Source organism: Sinohyriopsis cumingii, chromosome 7 (genome assembly GCF_028554795.1).
Source record: "Sinohyriopsis cumingii isolate HCF-2022 chromosome 7, ASM2855479v2, whole genome shotgun sequence".
NCBI classification, from domain to species: domain Eukaryota; kingdom Metazoa; phylum Mollusca; class Bivalvia; order Unionida; family Unionidae; genus Sinohyriopsis; species Sinohyriopsis cumingii.
In genome coordinates this window covers 98,153,094-98,161,328 of record NC_142967.1, presented here as the reverse complement: position 1 = coordinate 98,161,328, position 8,235 = coordinate 98,153,094, and the positions used below count along the sequence as shown (strand labels likewise).

General features: G+C 31.6%; 1 long non-coding RNA gene across 3 annotated transcripts; it reads left to right on the top strand.

Moving 5' to 3' along the window:
* Window positions 1–923: 923 nt before the first annotated feature.
* Window positions 924–7,008, top strand: LOC149795782 (uncharacterized). 3 transcript variants are annotated; one of them, XR_016422403.1, is made up of 3 exons: window positions 924–1,243; window positions 3,021–5,020; window positions 6,568–7,008. It is a non-coding gene; the product is annotated as an uncharacterized LOC149795782 (long non-coding RNA). The 3 variants fall into 3 exon arrangements; XR_016422402.1 differs by having other exon boundaries at window positions 934–3,193; window positions 4,429–5,020; XR_016422401.1 differs by having other exon boundaries at window positions 924–5,020.
* Window positions 7,009–8,235: the final 1,227 nt, after the last annotated feature.

Here is an 8,235-nt window from a genome sequence, read left to right as displayed (position 1 = left end):
TATATATATATATATATATATATCAAGTGACCAATACATTTTTATTTTCACAGAAAGAGTAGAAAATAATGTCTGACTTTTGGGCGACACTAGATATATCCTTTAGGCAGCCACGGTCGCCTAAATGTTGCGCGTATGTCGATCAATGGTCGCATTTTGGCTAATATATATATATATATATATATATATATATATATATATATATATATATATATATATATATATATATATATATATATATATATATATATATATATATATATATGTATGTATGTATATATATATATATGTATGTATATATATATATATATATATATATATATATATATATATATATATATATATATATATATATATATATATATATATATATATATATATATATATATATATATATATATATGAGTACAATCAATATAAGGCAGAGTGAATAGTTTCACAATGCTTAATAATATGTGAAATCATAGAAATTCTTTCCAGAACACTAAATTAAAATTATATCAAAACTGTATATTGCGTTGTAGCAATTTTTCGAAACAATAACTCAGACACTATCACTTTGATTACGTTCAGATTGGGATGTATCTTTTTTTCTATACCTTAAGTAGCTTATAAACCTTTTGCAATGATTTATACATTATAAACGTATTCTTGTATAGACGAGTCTGGGCTGGATTTGAACAAATATCATTAAAGTCTGAAAAAATCAGAAGACAATATGATAACAAACAAAGACCAAATTAGCAACTGAAATGGTATGCAAATTATTTAGTGCAGATATCGTTATCTTCTTCTTTTGATTGGACTAGAAGTTATTAGCTCTTGAAACTTAATCTATTACAAAATTTAATACACCATCTAAGTTTTCATTATTACTTTATTTAGATCGTGGCTTCTATTGCACAATTACAAGACCATCGTCATGCAGAAATGACAGGAGTACGACACTCAGTACCATACAATTTACCAACCGTGTGAGATTACCCTATACAATCACTCAACTTAGCCAAATTAAGCGAGTGACTTCCACTGAGTCCGCCATTGTTATTTAAACGTTGTCATCGATAATCACCGCTGACCGGAGATGCTTAGAGACTTACGAGAATATGAAATTACAATACACAGATTGTGAAAATGGTTCTTCGTGAATAGTACGTGAGCCCTATACATTAGACTGGCCCTGGTTAATTTAAGATAATTATGGAGGCGTTCACATACGAGAATATTTACTATGATGACTGCTGTGAGTACACTTAATGCTTTATCATTTCAGACGTTACAAATCGATTGTTTGTACTTTGCATACTGGTTTCATTTACATGACAGTTGTTTTCAGTAGCTCCAGAAGTAACTGGGCGAAAGCGCAGAGGAGTGCTTAACCTGTTTTGATTGAACTGCTATTATTCAAAACATTCATCATAATATGAATCAGAAATAATTTAACATATTGCATTAACACCATACAAAGATATCTTTGTTATAAAAAACAGTCTAGTATATTTGAATTAATGTTTGTGTTTTATAGTATTTAAAAAGAGCTGCTAAAATCCTCATTTTACATTTAACTCTTGGTTGATGTGGTCTCATTAGATGTAGCTCAGGTACTTAAAAGGAATAGTTAAGTCTAATATTGAAATGGGCACAGAAAACTGTATAAAAACGGCATCCGAAAAAATAAAACGTTCTTTATCCACACACATTGTAAATTACACTGTCAAAAGTTATAGAGGTAAGATAGTGCTATTTATTTTAATTACTTTCTGGTCAATAAGACCACCTCGACGTATTATCATTCGTTTGTATGCTTGGGGTGCGATCGAAGAGGACTAACAAAGCAAAACATTTATCCTTAAGAAAATAAAAAAAAAACCATATATTGACCTGTAAAATAGAAACAAATAGATATATATTATAAAATTGAAGAGAATATTATTAATGAATGATAATCGGTGTTTGTTAAAATTATAGTCATCAATGACATTTATATAAATGAAAACCAGCACATGTAGTTTATTAGCCATGTGCAATATACAGGCAAATTTCTAAACCTAACCGTTTGCGAAGTTGCAAGTTGTGCATATCAGTCATGGTCGTTTATTTTGGAATCCCGGGTAGGTAAAACAATTTATATTTGGCTCACATTCGAGACAAATGTATGTTATAATTTGATCATTACGAGTAAATTGTTTCAGTTTTCTTAATCTAGTATGATTACAACGTAATGTTTTACAAGATTGTAATTAAAGTATATTCATAACCTTATTGGACGTGTTGGAGATAGGGTGTCTTCCTGCTAACATCTTATATAAAAATGCTGTCAAAAACGAAATAAGTATACATAACAAACTTTGAAAACAGACACTTCAAATGATGCTGTTTTGTATTGTTCCATTGCTTAAGATAGCTACAATAAAGACACTACGTAAAACGTAATACCTATATTTATCTGCTCGTTAGCTGCAGCATTATTACTTCAAGCTATAAAACACAGCATTCATTCGCCACTTGTATAGCCACCACTTTATTCCGGAAATAGAAGTTGACGGACTTAAATCTTCTTTAAAAACTTTTCTTGCAATCCTTTAAAAATGCTAGTGTTTAGTATAATCAGTTTGCAAATGTTCTCTATTTCTCGATGTCGATGTCGTACAAAATAATACGCTCTTATTTCTGTATAGTTAAAATTCAAGATTGCACATTATGATATTAATACGAAATCAAAGAACATACGAATAATAGAGGCAGATAAGCGTCACATAATATCGATGTATATATAAATTCCAAAGACCAGTTGGTGAAAGCGGATGCATAACATATTGGTTTTGTTTGCAATGTTTGAATTGATATCAATTAGAAAGGCTCTTGCCTGTATGCATTATACCTAACATGTGCAATGATCGCTTGTGAACCTAAGTTTGCAGGTACAATGTAGCTTGATATCAACATATAATGTATGTTTAGGTGTATGGGTGTACATTCATATTACTTACTAAAATGCATCTACCAATATGTAATTGCAGCCATAAAGCTTAGTTCATGTATCCTCAAGCCGGTAAGCAAAGGAATGAAAACCTACGAATATGTGTTTAGGATCATCTGTGCAGCAGGCCTTATTTTGAGCCTCGTGTACATTTTTTCATGAAAGATATATTTGTATTGCAAAATGCCAGCACAGACGATCAGTATGGATTAGGTAAGTCAATCTGAACGTTTCTGCCTTACTTGTCATATTTCTTACATTTTTTGACACGAAGTCAATAATAATAACAATACTACTACTACAACTGCTACTACAATTGCTACTACTGCTGCTAATAATAATAATAATAATAATAATGATAATAATAAAATGGAGACATTAATTAGTTTATGAGCCATATTATTAGCATTGACATATGGGAATCGTGTAGCTTTTCTTTTGGTAGGATTATATATCAGCATTTGTTGAAGTGACGCTATTATCAAATACATATTCAGCTGCACCCAGAAGAGCAAGCATACTGAATTATATAGTAAACTGTATACATCATGTTTTTATGAAACACGTACTCGCTTTATAATAGTCATTACAGCAATATATTTACATTAGGAGCGTGCATATGTTTACGAGTATTTGTTACACTAGACGAGACCTTAATGTTTACACAGTTATAATTTTAAAGCACTGTAATATATCGTGTTGATTTAGTAAAAGTTGTATCACAATTCATTTTCAACGTTTTGTTTTTCAAATAAACTTTCGCATTTTATCCAAAATATCTTAACAAAAGGATATATAATCATTCATAACTTTAACACAGGTGGCTTCAGATTTATGTGATCAAACTCGTCAGTCTTTAATATGTTAAATCAAGTACACACGTTGAAATAATGTTTTAGAATAATACGATTTCATTCAGCTGCTATGCGCCTTAATCAATTCCATATATATTGTTAAAAGCTTCGCATTGATTGACGTGGCATTATATACTAACACCGACACATTTATCAGCATATGTAATCATTATTTACTAACAATAAAAGGTTCCAAGATCCAAAAATATAGTCATATGATATGAAATGTATTCTGTAAGTGAGGTATGATATGAATTCAATTATATTTGTAGGCGTAATCAAACGCAAATAAATATATACATACATTGCAAATATCTCAATCTCCAAATGTTTTTTAAATTCGTTTAAAGGCATTTCGAGTAATGTTGGTAGATTATTAGAGTTTATGTTTTTCCGAAATAACTTTTTGCTTCATGTATCCTTTTCGGCCGTGTACCTTCATTGTTATTCTAGTGTACCGTTCTGTATTATGACGGAAATACAAGTATGTTCTGTTCTGTTTATATTTTGATTTATGTGTAATACGTCTGTTATATTATCTACGCAAGAATACATTGTCATAATATCTGCATGATATTTGTTTTTCTCCGGCAGACGAAGGAATGTCATATATGTCAAAGAGATGTTTTCAGAGCAGCTGGGGAAATGTTCGCATGAGATGCTCATTTGCGAATAACAAAACGGACTGGTCCTATAAGACACAGCTAGTTTGCCATGTGTTTCCATCACTGAAACCACTAAACATGAGAAAGAAACTCATATCAAAATGTTATGGCTGTAAAGGAACCATCCGATACTACACAACTGACTATGCTTCGAGATGCATTAACGATACGATTGGATGACATATATCAAAAACAATATCTAAGCGGCGTAATTGATCATTGTTGTATGAGAAACGGGACAGTAATTTCAGACGTCTTCCATTACGCATGGTATTCGTGTGAACAACGTGGATGCTTCCCCTTCCTAATCTTCACGAGTGCCCCGAGATTTATTAAACCATGTCTTCTGCCGATTCATGAAAGCACCTTGTCTTCTGGCAAATATTGGGATTGTTTCATCAATATTGCAACAAACGTTATTAGTGTAAGTGTAATAAAGGATATTCGTACTAGTATATATGATCATAATCTGAAGTTTGAGGATCGTTTGCTTGACGCCAAGACGAAAAAAGCTCATACAGGTAAATTATATATGGCACGCTTATTATATATGAATATGTTTTCTACAACTTCAAAAATAATCGTCATCATTAAAGTATTGTATTTTAAGTGAGACAATCATTGCTGTATAAGAGATAATCGCCAAACAACTAGTGCAATTGTATTGAATATAGTCGATATTTTGAAACAAGACTCATGAAATTGGTATGTGTATGCCTGAAACATTTCATTCGCGAATCGTAGTATCAGTCCACATATGACTTACTTAGAAAAAATATGTAGTTATAGGTCTGCTTGATGGCTTATGTATTTGTCTTTGTTGCCAAGTAAATATTTAATTCTTACCCGTGTAAGTCTAGAAATACAATACATTAGATGCCAATATCGTCAGGTTTGTTGTTATGACAGCACTAATGTGTTGATTATAGTTTACTCCGATGTTTCCTAAACACCTTCTGCGAGCAAGATAGTGTTGTTCTTGTAGTTATAAAACGCAGCAACACGATCTACACAAGACCCAATAGGATGGCCAATGATCATGAATGCTAATCGACTTGTTCTGAATAACTCATAATAACTATATAGACTGGTCATTGTACTAAAAATGTACTATTTTATAACATTTCCACATAACTTATTCTGACTTATCCTAAATTGTGTCCCAGCTGTTAATTGCAAAATATAGAATAAATAAATTGTTGTTGTTGTTGTTGTTGTGGGGTTTAACGCCATTTTGCAGCACGATAGGCTATACATGGCGGCCAGTATTATTGGTGGAGGAAGAACCAGAGAAAACCCCGGAAAGAACCACCGACCCACGAGAAGCTACTGGCAAGCTGTCTCACATACCCACATTGGCTGAATCTTAGACTCGAACCGCCGTAGACAGAGGTGAGATGGCAGTGATCCGTAACGAAGAGCGCTTTAGACCACTCGGCCACTCGGGGCCCCGAATAAATAAATCATAAGGCACATAAACCTAGAATGAAGTAAAGAAGCATTTACTATTAAGAGGTTATTGAATGTAATAATATATCAGAGCTACAATGCTTTGATTATATGTCCGTTATAAAAATAAAAATAAATATAGGTTGCATTTTGATCATTCATCCTTCGAATATATTTCCCATTCAGGCTGAATCAATAGTGTTTATATTATTTTTTATTAGTTTTTATGTGTTTTTTATGTTTAATTAGTTGTTTTACAAACGTATGTAGACGAATGTATATAGATACAAAAAAAAGATCAGTATGAAGGGTTCGGCAGTAATATAATGAGACACTAGTAGTTTGTGATCACCAAGATAACCTTTACATACATTTTGCAAACTTGCATGGAATATATTCTTTCCATTCGTTTTAATTGTTTCTTGCTTTCTTAAGCATAAACAGGTTAATGGTGAGAGGTATTTGTTTCTACAATGTTTCATATTTTAATTATATTATTATTACACTCCGTTTAACCGTTGTTATGTAAATTTTTAGGAGCAAGCGTTATAAATAATCTAAGTAGTTAACTTTTCGTTTGGTAGAGTTTAAATACAAACGTTTCTTCTTTTTTTTCTAGCCTATGGTGGAATATGCTTGGCATATGATGTAATCATCCAAAGACCTCAGACAGTGTATAAGTATACTAGGGTTCATGATCTGATCATGGCGAATAAGAGTGCTGTTTTCCTGAGACTGTGGTATACCAGCTAAGCAACACACCTACAGGGAAGACTGGGACTCAACGCTCTGAACTTCCATGATTTAGCTATGAAAATGTCCTTTTGAATGTATATACATGAATATACTTTTACTCCAATGTCTTCTTCCAAACTGGACGTAATTCTCAATGAAAACTATTACCGCGTAATAAGCTTTCGATATTTTCGTTCGCTTATATAACAATGAGATGAGATTAGATCCAATAGGCAGCTGAACATAACAACAAGTACTGTAAGAAGATACATCTTTCTTGGAAATAATACAGATTATGCATTAAATTATGTAGTTAGAAAACTTATACATTTCATTATTATTATTATTATTATTATTATTATCAGAGATACGAAATGATGTGATCTGCAGGGTGGCAACCGCACATTTTCACAACTCAATGATATAATCATCATATTATTAAGTTAAAGCAATTGACAAATTAAACCAACTAACCTGTGCCACAGGACACAAACTTTCAACATTGTATGAAACCACTCAGAACATTGACATTCACTCTAGGCCACCATCTGAATTAAAGTTTTAGGTCGTAAAGAGAATCCGACTCAAAGGTACGTTAACAAAACGTTTTCAAATTTTGGAAACAGTGATACAAATACTTACTTGTTGTTACAGTTATTATTATACCATGATATACACAAGAACGATATCAGATACACATGGGATAAGGTCAGCAAAAGTGCAATATTTCTTAAAATTCATTTAAAAACAAAAGAGACCAAATTAAGTAGAACGGTGTTCTACAAAGATGCTGCTATATTTAACCTGTTTATTTTTTTTATAAAACTGGTAACTTGAGTTGCGTTATTATCATTACATAACCTGACAGCATATGTTTCACGCAAATGTTCAGCAACTTCATTTGTAACATAAATGCTAAATAGTAAATTCCACTCTTAGTTATCTCCTCATGGAAAACTGAAGTACCTCATTTTTAAAACTACACTGCTCACCACTGAGGAACATAAACTTGCAAAAAACAATTATATATTAAACAAAACTTTCATAATACATCAATAATAAATGACAAGGTTTAAAATCATAAGCTGCCACTAACATGCCAATAAAATTAAAATTGTCTGATGCATATATACAATCACCTTTACTTGAAAAGTAATATGACATTTTGAACTCAGCTGAATTATCTTTGTATGCAGTGATAAAACAATTCAGGGTTCATGGAATCAGAAAACATTATATAATAAAAGCAATACAAAATTTCTTCTATTGTGCACGAATTATCCGTTACCTTCACATAAAATTGTATAAGAAACGATAATCTTCAGCTATGATAAACGTAGGGACCATTACAATGGTCTCTAAAGTTTAAGCAGGGCATACTAATCGATGCAATAGATGCACAACAGGCAACATATGTAATATTTACATTGGTACAACGGAAAACTAATTTATCATATAGCAAGATTGTTCTTGTTAATTATCTGAACTGTGATATCATAACAAGTCAATCTTCAGTTTGATTTTCAATCGTTTGGTTTAAAACAGCGAACAC